General features: G+C 45.1%; 1 protein-coding gene across 1 annotated transcript in view; it reads left to right on the forward strand.

Moving 5' to 3' along the window:
* The window catches only part of IFT43 (intraflagellar transport 43), a 2,700,032-nt gene that overhangs the window by 717,236 nt on the left and 1,968,160 nt on the right, over window positions 1-14,636 (forward strand). The window lies entirely within an intron of this gene.

Genomic DNA, 14,636 nt, shown 5'->3' on the forward strand with positions numbered 1-14,636 from the left:
GCTTAGGGTTGAACCTAATGTTTCAGCATTTTGAAATTTAGGTGTGGGGGTTTGTAGAGGTTTGATGTTGAGTGTATTTTTAAAGAGGATAGCAACCCCATGTCCCTTTCTGCCCACTCTGTCCAGTCTTAGGATGTTATGTCCTGGTGGGAGAATTTCCTCGTTTTGGGTAATAGGTTTTAGCCATGTCTCAGTAATGGTTAGTATGTCAGGGGAGCAGTGAGCTATAAATGCATGTAGGTCAGGAAGCTTGTTAGAGAACTTCTGATGTTGACATTAAGAATAAAAGGTCAGAGATTTGCCTGGCTGAGAGTAGAGAGTTTTGTGACCCTGGGTTTGGGTGTATGTCTCCTGATATAAGCAGACGTTTGTGGTAAACAGTATGTGTTTAATTGTGTGCAATATGTCTATGCTGGATCTCAGTGACCTTGTTCTAGTGTAAGATGGTGTTATGTGAGACTTATAAATGTGTACTATTAAGCTGTCTTTAAATAATGTAGAAGAGATAGGAAAGTATTTGTGTGAGTAGGTTTACTGTCATGTTATCGACGACTACATACCCGGCATTCCGTCGGTCGTCACTCACAATGTCGACTGCTCATAATCCTGCACATCACGAATGTCGAAGTTCCATAGTCGCCATGCAGTTAAATCCGACATTACGAACGGCGCATATGTGAATGGGGCACAACCCGATGACGACAAAACTGTTGCGACGATGATGTTGGCGTCGCACAAACAACGTCGTCCACAACATGCGGAAGTAAAGTAAACTTCGGCGATTATGAGTACTGTCCATAATTGGAAATATATAGTACGAGTTGGAGAGTGTACAGGGTGTCCATTAACCGACATCGGCGATAGCAAGGACATACGTCTACAGGTTCGGACTGGTGAGTAAACATATGCTATTCGGACGTCGAGTCCTGATATGTACCCATACGCCGGTAACATTTACAATGCAACTACAGTACGGAGCGATACATTGTCCTGTAGAAAGTGTATGGTTATACATGTAGACGTTAGGTGTTGTGTGCTCCTGTCTCGACATTGCATAAGCGGGTCATGATACGTATCTGTACGCACTGCTATCCATGTCAGCTGTAGGCATGGATGTCTGTAGTTAACCCCTGACACCAGTATAGAGCAATGAGGAGTACCTGGTGGCAATAGCCTATACCTGTACAGTACGGTGTAAACTGTGTCACAGAATGTGGTATTATGTTATAGAAATGTATAGCCGCAATTGTTGTATGGACTTGTACATACTGAATGGACTACATAGTACAGTAATGCCGCATATAAAGCATGACAGGTCGCATGTTTGTATAGTACTAGCTATGTAATGATTGGTATCTATGTGACGTACTATGCATGTTTGGAAGGTTCTGTAACATAGCCATGATGCTGGTAATGTGTAGTACTACAGTTACTGTCATTATTTCCTAGGTGAACTTACGTACGATGTCTGATCAAGCAGCAGTGAGTTCTCCTGGTGTGATTGGTTCACTATATGGCACCATTACCTCCCAGAAAGGCCGAGCAATACTATGTATTGATGGTTACCAATACTACTTGGAAAAGAGTACCTCAGAGAAGAAGTACTGGTGTTGCACTGAAAAAGCTAAACAGAGATGTAAGGGTCGTTGCATAACAGAGAAATGTGCTGATGATGAGAGGTTGCTTAAAAGTATTGGCCATTTTCACGCACCAGATGTTGTTCGGGTAGAGCAGAGTAGGATACGTGAAGCTATTAAAAGGCGTGCTGGACAAACCCTGGAGGACCCTTGCAGAATTGTATCTGAGGTTTTGGCAACCACCTCCACAGACGTAGTTACCACACTGACAAATACTGATGCCCTGAAGCAGACTGTACGTAGGGTGAGGCGTAGGAATAGCACAGCCCCACACCTACAGTTGGCGAGTTTGAAGGATTTAAGGCCAGAGCTTATACCATTGAAACAGGGTACTTTTATCGTGAAACACAGTGCATTCCAGTGCCAAAATACTGATGTTGTACTCCTTACCACAGAGAGTAATCTCGGTCTACTGTGCCGTTCGGAATACATACTTGTCGACGGTACTTTTCCAATCAGTACTAGGGAGTGTAAACAGATATACTCCGTCCATTGTAGTTTGGATGGTTCAAGCAACAACAAAGTAGTGCCTGTAGTCTACGCTATCTTACCCTCAAAGTGCGAGGAATGCTACGATCAGTTCTGGACCACATTACTTACATTATGTGCAGAGTTCCACCTTAACCTGACACCAGTCATGGTACTAAGCGACTTTGAAAAGGATGCTGTGAATAGTATTGTGAAACATCTTCCAAATAGTACTGCAAAGGGATGCTGGTTCCATTTGTGCCAAATAATATGGCGACAGATACAGAAGCTAAACTTGACGCAGACATATGGTACGGACACACAGTTTGCGCTGTTATGTAAACAGGTGCCTTCACTTGCTTTCATACGTACAGAACATCTGTTGGAGACGTTCACGGAAATTGAACAGGCTCTGGGTGAACGGGGTGCCCCCTTATGTGAGTTCTTTAAAAATAACTATATACTAGGTAGGCCGCGGCGTTATGGGATGAGGGGTTCCACGTCGGACAGACTACCACCCCTATTTGATGTTCCATTCTGGAATCAGTCCGACACGTGTACATTGGGCTACCCTATGAGCCAGAATGCAGTGGAAGGATGGCATCGTCGGCTTAGGTCCCTGTTAGGTAAGAAGGAGCTTTATATAACTGATGTCCTACATGCTATTACACTGGAGCAAAACCATTTAGAGGATCTCAAACAGAAGTACCTGTGCTGTGTTCCGGCATCTCCGAAAAAACGTAGGCTTACTGATAAGGAATGTATGATCCAACGTCTGATCGCTAAGCGTGACGAAATGACACCCTTAGGCTTTGTACAGTCAATGGCTCACCATTGCTCCTTTTGAAATGACCACTCTAACAGTATATAGTCCGTCTATGCTCCCTATATCGCATTCTAGGGTGGGTTCGTGGACATACGTCGACTCACTACTTTTGGGATGGTCTGTGTCATTACCTACTAACTATTACTTCCCGTACATTAGTATATTTGTATGGCACAACTATATGTGTCGTGTGCAATTGCCGTTCACGCAACCGTACACAGCATCAGATCTGGATGGCAGACAGTACTACTACAGGGATACGTTCTGTTATGAACATCTTCTACTGTCGGAGCATTGGAGATCACGTCATCCTACTGCCTATATCCGTTGTGGGACTGCAAATACGTTTCCGCTGGAGGTACCCCTCATGGAGTATGTTATAGCAAGTTATGTTGCGTAATGTCGCCATTGCAGCAGTCGTACATTGTTTGTACTGGATGTTATGTAAATAGGACATAGTGCGGTATCGTTATGGATACCGCATCTCACAAACTAGGGAAGTGTTCGTGGATTCAATGTTGCTATGATACACTGTGTATGGTCCTGCTCTTGGATAACGTAGCAGGTGTTTAGTGTGGATTTGATGTTTGTTCGTTCTTCTGTAGTTTGGTATGTGGATGGGTATCACTATTTTGCTACTGGGGTTGTGTTTGCGGTTACGTTCCTGTTGCAGTACACATGGAGTTTGCGATTTCCCTGTATTACACGCTGTTTCGGTTATTCCACGTTGATCGACTGGGAATGTCGCGATTCGACGTTTTCGACATTTCCGTCAGGTTTACGGCCTAATAAACATTCGGAAATGTGTCCTTTCGACATATTAGTTCGGTAATTGCTACCTTATTTATTTTAATTTTCGAAATGATGATAGTAAACCGTGTGAGTATGTATTTGAGTAAGTGTTGTAGGGAATGAAGTGTTTTCTAGCAATGTGTTTGTATATATTGATGTGATGTTTGTTAGGTATGTGAGGGTTAGGAAGAGAAATCCTAAGATGAATAGTATTTTTTGAGGGAGTGGAGTGGTAGTTGGGTCTTAGTGGTCTTGGGGTTGAAGTATGGAGGTATGTGTGAAGGCATGGTAAGTAGATACTATGTATCTTTTTAAGGTAGAATTTTGATAGGGGTGTGGACAGGGGAAGTGATGAGAGGTCTTTGAGTGGAGGAAGGTGTGGTCAGGTGATGAGGGGTTGGAATAAATGTAGATGTAGTGGGGGTGGGTGAGAAATGGGGGCAGGGTAGGGGAGCGGTATGAGCTGAGCGCAGTGAGGCAGATGGAGCGGGGGCTACACCAGTTCTCGAGACTGCAGAACCTATCTATAGGACTGGTCAGGTCAGGACAGTAAAAGGAAGATGATTTCTAGTGAGTATACTGACAATTTCTTAGAAATATTCTTTTTTATCCAAAGTTATATTAGTTTGGATAAACTGCAGGATTTTAGGGATAGCCTAGAGGGAAAGGTGCCAGTGCTGTAGATCCCCCAGTGGTACACTATACAATCAAGCCCCACAGCTTACAGGTTAACAGAGATAAAAATGTTATTGACCTTGTTTCTTAACTGTATTTTACAAGACAGGGTTGGAAAGCTGGAGAAATTCAGTTTATGCCTCAAGCAGCTGTCACTAACGTTGCAAGCCTTTCATGGGGAAATCCGAGGAAAGAAAAATATTTGCACAAGAAGAACTGTCAACACCTTCAAATGCATTTTTGTCTTCATTAATACAACAGTTCCATGAAAAACATTAGAAAAAAAGTTGGGGGCATTTGGAAAAAGAAGCAACCAAGGATGTGCAAAAAATGTAAAGAAAAAAACATAGAGGTTTTTTAAAGGCATGAAAAAATAAACATGGGCATAGGAAAGAAAGAGACATCTGACTTCTGCAATATTTATGCAAAGGAGAAAGCCAAAGTAATCAATACAAGAAAGCATCTCCAAAGACATTTGAAGAGAAATACAGACAGAGTATCATATCAGTTATGGAAACTTTCACAACACAAAAAAATAAGATAACCAAGGGGGAATGTTAAACAGAAGATTAGTAGAGTAGAAGTTAAACAAATAGAAGCTGAAGTTATGGAATACTTCCAAAGTGAAGGATTTAGTGTAGCTAACACAGTTTGTCACAGAATGATGGAACAATTACTCCCCAAAGTAAGGGAAATAGAAAAGAAGAAATATGGACATGGCAAAGTCTAATAACTTTAATATAGTGCAATATTTATGCAAAGGAGAAAGCAAAACAAATTGATACAAAAAAGCGGCACCAAAGATAGAGAGGTACAGGCAAAGGCATCCAGATATCCAAAATTTCACAATACAAAAAAAAGGGTGAAAGTAGAAAAAATGGTTAGTAATGGGGAAGTTAAAGAAATAGAAAAAAAAGTTCTAAGCTTCTTTCCCACCTTTTCGGTTACTAGAGTAGTCCAAATACAGATTTGCTGTATCCAGGACTGTTTTGTAAGTTTCTGAGTTCCTCAGACCTTTCTATGTTAGAAGGAAGCCTTCCAGCTTATCAGTGGGAGTGGTAAGCCCTAGGTAGCCTATATACCACAAGAGGAGTGATTTCTGGCTCTGAAATTGTAGTTTATTGGCCATTTGGGCACTTTTTCTATCCCTTTCAACTTTCTGGTTTAAAAGCCCGTGTTTGCGTGGGTTTGTGCTTGTTTAAGCTATGTGGATCCTGTTTTGGTGTCCTGCAAGACTACAAGAGCAGCAGAAAGGAGAAAGAGACTTGAAATGCCTCCATTTTTATTTTTTCTGATTATGCTGCTTTCTGCAATTAATTTAAGTTGTTTTTTTTTCATTAAACTGCATTTATTTTAACTGTATTTGGTTTAATATTGCTACACACTCAAGTGTGCTAGCTTGCACTGCATTTAAAGTATATTACCAGTGCCAGAAAGCCTGCTCTTCAATTTGTCCCTTAGATCTTGCTTGATCTCTTCTCTCTTGCACTTTAGTTTATTTACCTAGCACTTCATCAGACTTTTTGTAGCAATTATTGTAACGCACATAAATGCTATCAGCACTTGTTGTTGTTTCTTTCGGCTTTTCCCGGTTAGGGGTCGCCACAGCGGAACTCCGGTCCGCTAATGATTGGCAGTAGATTTTTACATGCCGAGTTGCCAACCCTGATGCACAACCTTCAACGAAGGTACGCCCATTCACGCATGTCTCCACACAGAAGACGCTCTAGCTGAGAATCGAACAGGACAATGTCTTACTGTGAGGCGACAACGCTACCGCAGCACCACCACAGCAGTTAGACGTCCTATAAGGAAATGGCTACAGGAAAAAATACATTTATTTATTGACATTTGTTAACCGGGTAAGTCCAACTGGGTCAGTAGCCCATTTTCAGTGCAGACCCGAGGAGAAAAGCTCCAGTTACAAACAATTTGCAGTTTATAAAAAAATGCTCACTCAAGCAGTTACAGTATACAAAAATTCACACACCAAGCTAGTAATAATAGTAAACACAACAGGTCAAAAAATATAAATTAAGAAGAATACACATAGCAATATACAAGTAGCAACTATACAAAAATATACATAAAAATATAAGCCTTCAGTTTTGTGAGAATGAGTTAACAAGGTAAATACCTAGTGGGTTACTAAGTGAAATTGGGAGAGACTACATATAAGTGCAAATATGATGGGAATATGATATAAGAGTGTGGTGAGGTTAAGTTGGATCATGGCAGGGGCAAGTCTTGGTGTTAAGTAGGTGAAGTTTGAGTTCTTTTTTAAAGTGTTTTGGATGGATAATGGAGCATATGTGTATAGGAAGTTTGTTCCAAGCTTGGGCCACAGAACATTTATAAATAAGTTTGCCCACGTTTTTCTTTGGTTAGTAGATATCCAAAAGTTGCTGGTTTGAGGTGCGGAGGGTCCATGATGGGGAAGAGGTGGATACCAGAGAGGAGAGAGCTGGGCAGGAAGATGGTTTGTATAGTATAGAGTGTATTATTTGAAATTGCGATAGAAGGAGTTGTTGGGAAAGTTCAAGTCATTGGAGCAAGTTAAGATGTTATGTGATCCTATCTCGCCTACATTCTGTACTGATGGGCTCGGAGCCGATCCCTCGGCTCCGACTCGGCACGCTATGCTATAGAGCGAAGCCTCTTATTGGCTGAGCTATTTTCTATCCCAGGATGCACCACCACTAATCCCCCAGATCTCGTTTGCCACTTACAAGCTAGGACGTGGTCTCAAACTTGGCTGAGCTAAGTACTGTTTTCTTCAAAGTTTCCTGTCAGGAATTTTGTTATTCTTACCCAAAAAGCTGTTTTAACAGCTATTGTTGTACGAGTGTGTTTTGATGCATTTGTTGTGGAAAATTGTGTTTGATTAAGGGAAAGGTTTCCCATTTAAGTTAGAGGGGCCTTCCCCTATTCTTTAACTAGTGTCTTTTGTTTTTTCAGGAGGTCAAGTACCTGTTTAAGTTAGAGGGTCTTGGCCCTCCTTTTCAGTATTTTTTTCCTCGTTAAAAAAAAAAAAAAAAAAAAAAAAAAAGTTGGTTAAAATTTTTTGTATTGTGGTAAAATCTTCATTACTGAACAGATTCTGCTACTTTAACCTGTTTTTTTTTTTAGTGTCTGTTGTTAGTCAGTATGTCAAAAGAACATAGACCCTCTGGGTTTAAAAAGTGCACGAGGTGCGGTTATAAAATGTCTATAACCGATGACCACTCCTCGTGCGTATATTGTTTAGGCGCCAAGCACCTACAGGAGTCCTGTAGCGTGTGTCACGCCTTTTCTTCTAGAGTCCTCCAAGAGAGGAAGAATAAATTAATTTTGAAAGGGCTAATTAAACCCTCCTTTGAGGAGGCCCTATCTTCCTCTTCCTCTCCTACCAAGAAGAAAAAAGCGTCGGCTCCGACTTGTCCGTCGGAACCGACTGCTAAGAAACCTAGGCAGGCTTCTCCATCGGCTCCACGGACTTCGGAGCCGAGGGCGGAACGGTCTGCCTCAATGCCTCCAGTCTCGACTCCTCTGGTTTCGGAGCCGAGGACTGGGGCATCGAGAGGCGGGTCACCTTCATCGGCTCCACTGATTTTGGAGCCGATGAGGGTTGCCGGCTCAGACTCTTCCCCTTCGGCGCCGAAGCCCTCCTTGGCACCGAGGGAAATTGTTTTGGGATCTCCCTCGGAACCGATATTGGTCGAGTCCATTCAGAGCCGGTCCCCCAGTCATTTGGAGCCGATGGAGAAGTCGGTTCGGACCCGATTGGTCTCATCTAGATCCTCCAAGATGTCTGATTCGGACATCGACAGGGTGCTCCTAAGACTTTTCCAGTCTCCTGTGTTCCAAAAGTTAGTTTCGGCTCCAGCCCATTCGGCTTCGGAGCCGATGGTCCACCCTGTAGTTATGGTTCCTCCTCCAACAGCCTCGGCACCATTGGAGCCGGTGGAGCCGAGGGAGGTTTTTGGGTCGGGCCCGACCCTTACTCCAATCCCCGGCTCTCGAGTCGGAGTTCGGTACGCGGACCTCCTCTGTCGGCCCCGGGGGGGAACGCTTCGGGGCTGATGTTTTCATTCCCAAGCCTTCCTCTCAGTGCGTCGGCTGCAGGGGTACCGTCTACTGTTGTGGCCACGGAGGTGGGACCTTCCCAGGGTTCTGGTGGTCCGGCCTTCAGGGCCATGAGGAGTGCTTTAGCCAAATCCTCTTTGGCTACCTCCACGGTCTCCCCAGCACCTTCCCTGCATACGGAGACTGGGTCTTTGGCAGTCCCCCTGTCCTTAGACAGCAGAGCCCCGGGGCCTGAGGTCACCCCCACTGGGGGTTCCCCCCTCCTGGAGGTCCGTCTGAAGCTTCTTCAGAGGAACCTCCAAGGAAAAGATCGTGCAAGAGGAAGCACGTTGACTCCCCCGATGAGTCTCTAACGTCAGACACTGATCTTGATGATGCAGAGGGGTCCCCTAAGTCATCTTCAGATGATGTCTCCTTTGCAGACATCCTGGAAGCCCTCAAACAATGAGGCGGCTGGCAATCCAAACTCCCTTCTGCTGACGAGTCGGTGTCCCTTAAGGCCTTCGGGGCTCAGCCCTCCGCCTCCTGGGTGTCTCCGCCCTTCGACGAGCTCCTAGATTTGATCTGTCGAAGGGCGTGGGAACACCCAGACTCTGTGGAACCGGTGCCTGCTCGCCCAAATAAGTTCCTGTCAGCACCCCCAGAAAAGGAGTTTTTGACGTAAGGTGTGGCTGTAGATGCCTTGGTGGTGGCATCTGCTACCCAGCAAGATGTAGCAGAGGCTTCGACGTCCGTCCATCCTCCTAATAAGGAGTCTAGGAGCATGGATCGATGCGTAAAGCACCCTAAGTTCAGCGGCCTTTACTTTAAGGTCCCTGAACTATCTAGCGCACTTCACCAGGTTTCAGAGGGATCTGATCAAGGAGCTTTCAGATACCCTCTTGGGTAACCTACCTGAGCAGCTGGCCCAGACGGTTGGCTCTCAGTTGGCTACGCTGTCATCCATATCTAACTCGTCCATGAGGCTCATTTCTTATGCGGCCGAAGGCGTAGAGCGGCGGGTACAGGTATTGCTCTACGGAGGCAAGCCTGGCTCCGCCTGTGTCATTTTGCGGAGGCCTTCAAGTCTTCCTTTGCCGATGCCCCCTTTGATGGGTCCTCTTTGTTTGGACCCAAGGTAAAGGACACATTGACCCACTGCGAGCAAGAAGGTAAGACTTTGACTGCCGTAGGGGCATGATTTTCCACTCCCTTTCGGCCTTACCCCAAGGCTAAAAGAGGAGGGAAAATGTGGTTCCGTAGATCTCAGAAGTCTTATCTCTCACAGCAGGATGATCCCCCTTCTAGAGGCAGAGGAGGGGGAAATTCTTCCGGAAGACGCCGTCCCAGAGGCGGCAGAGGCCCCCGCAACACTGGAGACCGCGAGTCCTTTCGTGGCTCTCCAGCCTTTCACAGTCCCTGAGGGATTGCCCGACTGTGCAGCTCCGGAGCCAGTCGGGGGTCATTTTTTGAGGCACCTAAAAGCCTGGGAAGGTATCATTCAGGACCGATGGGTGCTTCGAATTATCGCCGGAGGTTACGCCATCCCCTTTTCTCACTCCCCACCTCAGTCCAAAAAAATCCCGGACCCGCCACCCAGTCAACGGGAAATTGCAGCCTTAGAAGTTTGAAAGCTGCTTCAAAAAGGCGTCATCCAACCAGTCCCCGTAGACCAGATCAGATTAGGGACTTACTCAAGATTCTTTTTGGTGCCAAAAAAGACCGGGGACTTGAGGCCCATTTTGGATCTCAGCATTCTAAATCGTTCAGTCAAAAGTCCAAGTTCGAATGGTCACCCTACAATCCATTCTCCCACTGCTGGAGAAAGGTGTTTGGATGTGCTCCATAGATCTCAAGGACGCTTATTACCATATCATGGTACATCAAGCGTCCAGGAGACATCTGCGCTTCAGCCTAGGAGACAGTCATTTTCAGTTCCGCTGCCCTTTGGTCTCACCACAGCCCCCAGGGTGTTCACCAAATGTTTGGCGGTCGTGACTGCTCACCTGAGAAGTCTAGGATTCCAGGTGTTTCTGTATCTAGACGACTGGCTCCTAACTGCCACCTCCAAGCATCTACTATTGCAGAGCCTACAAGCCACAATATCACTGGGCACTTCCCTTGGGATCACCTTCAATTGGCCAAAGTCTGTGTTGCTGCCATCTCAACGCATAAGATTCATCGGAGTAGAGATAGACTCAAACCGAATGCGGGTCTATCTACCTACAGAAAGGATACAAACCATACAGGCTCAAGTTCGAGCCTTACTTCCCAGATCCAAAGCCCCAGCCAGAATGGTCCTACAGCTTTTGGGGTCTATGTCCACCACGGTTCTTCTAGTTCCCCTAGGAAGGTTGCACATGAGAATTCTCCAGTGGCTTCTTTCAACACAGTGGTCCTTTCAGGATCTCCCTCTCAGTCACCTCATATGGATCACAGAAACCTGCAAACGGGACCTTCGCTGGTGGCTGGTGCCCTCCAATCTGGATCAGGGACGACCCTTTGTTCCACCTCCTCCTATGGCCACTTTGACTACGGACGCCTCCCAGATGGGGTGGGGGGGCATTCCCTGGGCAGGTCAGTCCAAGGCAAATGGCATTCAGAAGAGACCCTACTTCATATCAACATCTTAGAAATGAGGGCGGTGTTTCTGTCCCTACAAGCCCTTCATGATTACCTCCCTCAGGGCGTAATTGCCGTTCACTCTGACAACATGTCAGTAGTCTGGTACCTGAACAAGCAGGGAGGGACCAGATCCTACCCCCTTTGCAGAGAGGCCATGAGAGTTTGGAAATGGGCAGTATCGACCAAACGATTTCTAGTGGCGACTCATATCCCTGGCAAGTCCAATGTGATAGCCGACAGACTGAGCAGAACTATCCTCTCTCCACACGAGTGGTCTCTGAACATTACGGTTGCAAATCAGATTTTCAGCAAATGGGGAATTCCTTGTTGCGACCTATTCGCAACCCCGCTGAATGCGAAGTGCAAAAAGTTCTTCTCACTCACTCCGGCTCCGGGGGAGAGCCCTATGGACGCACTAGCCCATCCGTGGCCCACCGGCTTGCTATATGCCTTTCCCCCAGTTCCCCTCCTTCCCAGAGTGATCCAAAAGGCGTCTCGCTTGGGGAACAAAATGATCTTAGTTGCTCCTTACTGGCCTCGTCAGGTATGGTTCCCCTATCTTCGGAAATATGCACTGGACGGTCCATGGTTCCTGGATCAGATCCCAGACCTATTAGTTCATCAGTCGGGACTACTCCACCAGTCCCTCTACACCTTGAAATTAACAGCTTGGCTCCTCCTCTTCCGACTATAGTCAGGAATCATATCTTAGTCCCGGAAGTTGTACACATCTTATCTTCGGCTCACAAGTCTGCCACTAAGAAATTGTATTCTAGCAAATGGAAGAGATTTGCTATTTGGGCTCAACTCCGGGGTCTGGATCCCATCACTATTCCCGTATCAGAAGTCCTGAAATTTCTAACTTCCCTTTTCAATCGAGGTTCTTCAGTCTCTACCATCAAGGTTCAATTGGCAGCTATTTCCAATTTTCACGAGTCTATAAACCCACCTTTAATGAGCAACAGATTGTATAAGACCTTCATGAAAGGTGCTGCGCTTTTACGACCTCCGATTTCTCATCCTGCTCCTCCATGGGATCTCGATGTGGTGTTACGTGCCTTAACTTCCTTCCCCTTCGAACCGGCAGCAACATGTGATTTAAAATTTCTATCGTGGAAAACTGCCTTTCTGGTTGCGATTACTTCTGCCAGAAGGGTTTCAGAGCTTCAAGCTTTGTCTGTAAAACCTCCGTACCTGTTTTTTCACAAAGATAGAGTATCTCTCAGGCCAAATCCATCCTTTGTCCCTAAGGTTTGTTCCAGTTTTTGCCTACAACAGTCATTAGAACTTCCAGTTTTCTTTCCAAAGTACTCAAACAAAGCGGAATACATATTCCACACATTAGATGTCCACAGGCAATTGCATTTTTATTTAGATAGGACCAAACAAACAAGGAAAACAGATCAATTGTTTGTATCCTTTTCGGATAATAAATTGGGCAAAGCCGTCAAAAAGGTCACTATTGCCAAATGGATCAGGGACTGTATTACTCAAGCTTATTCCTCTTCTAATAAAGAGCTTATGACCTCTGTCAAAGCTCATTCTACAAGAGCTATGGCTACTTCAATAGCATTCCATTCTAAGCTTGCCATTAGTGACATTTGTGCTGCGGCTACGTGATCTTCCCCGCACACTTTCATTTCTCACTACAAATTGGATGTGGCATCTAGGGGGCGAGCTTCATTTGGTTCCACAGTGCTCAGGAGTGTTTTAAAGTGAGCCACCCAGGATTTAGGTGCTAGGGACGCTGTCCCATCAGTACAGAATGTAGGCGAGATAGGATCACATAACATCTTTTAGTTATGTACTTACCATAACTTTAGATGTTTGGGATCCATCTTGCCTACATTCCCAATAACCCACCCTCCTTCCCCCTTCCTTGGAGATCAGAGGAGATCAGAAGGTCCGAATCCTATTGTTTCATCTTGAGACATCTGGCAATGTTATATAAACAAGTTATGTATGTGTGCATGAATGCGGACAAACAAGATCTGGGGGATTAGTGGTGGTGCATCCTGGGATAGAAAATATCTCAGCCAATAAGAGGCTTCGCTCTATAGCATAGCGTGCCGAGTCGGAGCCGAGGGATCGGCTCCGAGCCCATCAGTACAGAATGTAGGCGAGATGGATCCCAAACATCTAAAGTTATGGTAAGTACATAACTAAAAGTTTAAGGCAGTGGTGTGAGTTGTAAGGAGAGTTCATAATGAATCTAGCTATTTTGTGGTATGTTTGTTGAAGTTTGGTCAAGGTTGTGGACTGAATGTTGGTTAGAACTGGGGCAGCATATAGAAGGGAGGGGAGAAGGAGTGCCTGTGCCAGGGAGAGTCTAGCACTGGAGGTTAGAATTTTTTGTTGCGATAAAGCAAGCCTAGTTTTTGGTGAGTATTTTTATACATTGGAGTATGTGTAGGTTAAATCTAAGTTCATCATCAATGATGACACCTAGGAGCTTAGTGTGGGGTTCAGGTATTATGATAGTGTTATTGGAGGATGTAATAGCAAAGGTTGTTTTATGATGAGAGAGAGAATGTAGGAGAAAGAGCAAGAGTTTGGTATTTTTAGGGTTAAGAATAAGTAGATTATCAGACAGCTACTTTTCAGTAGCTAGAAAGGTGTCTTGGGTTAGGGTATGGAGTTCTGAGATATTGCTGGAGGTGGAAATGAGAGTTAAATCGTCTGCATATTGGATGAGGGGTGATTGTTTACAGGATGTGTATAGTTCATTAGTGAAAATGTTAAACAGGAGGGGACCCAAGATGGAACCTTGTGGAACCCCTGATGGGACTGGAATGTATGGAGAACAGGATGAGAGCCATCTGACAAATTGCTGTCTACAAGAGAGGTAGCTGGAGAACCAGGCTAGGGAGGTAGTTGACAGGTTGAGATTAGCAAGTTTAGAAAACAGTATGGAGTGGGAGACAATGTCAAAAGCTTTGAATAAGTCAAGAAAGAGACAGGATATGAGTTGGTTGTTATCATGGGCCTCAGGGAAAGTATGAGTAAATGACAGGAGGACTGCAGCTGTGCTATGGTTGGGCCAGAAACCATGCTGAGTGGAAGTGAGAAGGTTATTTTGGAGGAGATATTTGAGAAGTTGAGAGTGAATGCATTTTTCAAGTATTTTAGAGAGAGAGGATAGGAGAGCAATGGGCCTATAGTTAGATAGGTCAGTTGAGTTTCCTCCTTTATGCAGGGGAATGGTGAAGAAGGATTTCAAAATGAGAGGAACTGTAGCTTCTTGACCTGATCTATTCATAAGAATGGATACAGCATAGGCTATAGATTCTGCAGCTAATTTGAGGAAGGTAGAAGGGAGATTATTTGTGGAGGGAGAGCAGGGTTTAAGCTTCAGAAGAAGTGTTGTGATGTAGGAGCTGGGAACAGGTTGAAAGGAGAAAGGGTTTTGGTTGAGTGGGTTGGGAGGGATAGGGGAAGTAGTTGCGTTAGAGTTGGAGGGTGACAGCTTTTGGATTGTGTCAATAAAGTGTTTATTGAGGAGGGTAGAGGTTTCCAAAGGTGATTTATTTGGGAAAGGGGAGGAGTTGGCAGGGCAGCCTGCAGAAAGA

This window comes from Protopterus annectens, chromosome 6.part0 (genome assembly GCF_019279795.1).
Source record: "Protopterus annectens isolate FY-2018-M chromosome 6.part0, PAN1.0, whole genome shotgun sequence".
Classification (NCBI taxonomy): domain Eukaryota; kingdom Metazoa; phylum Chordata; order Ceratodontiformes; family Protopteridae; genus Protopterus; species Protopterus annectens.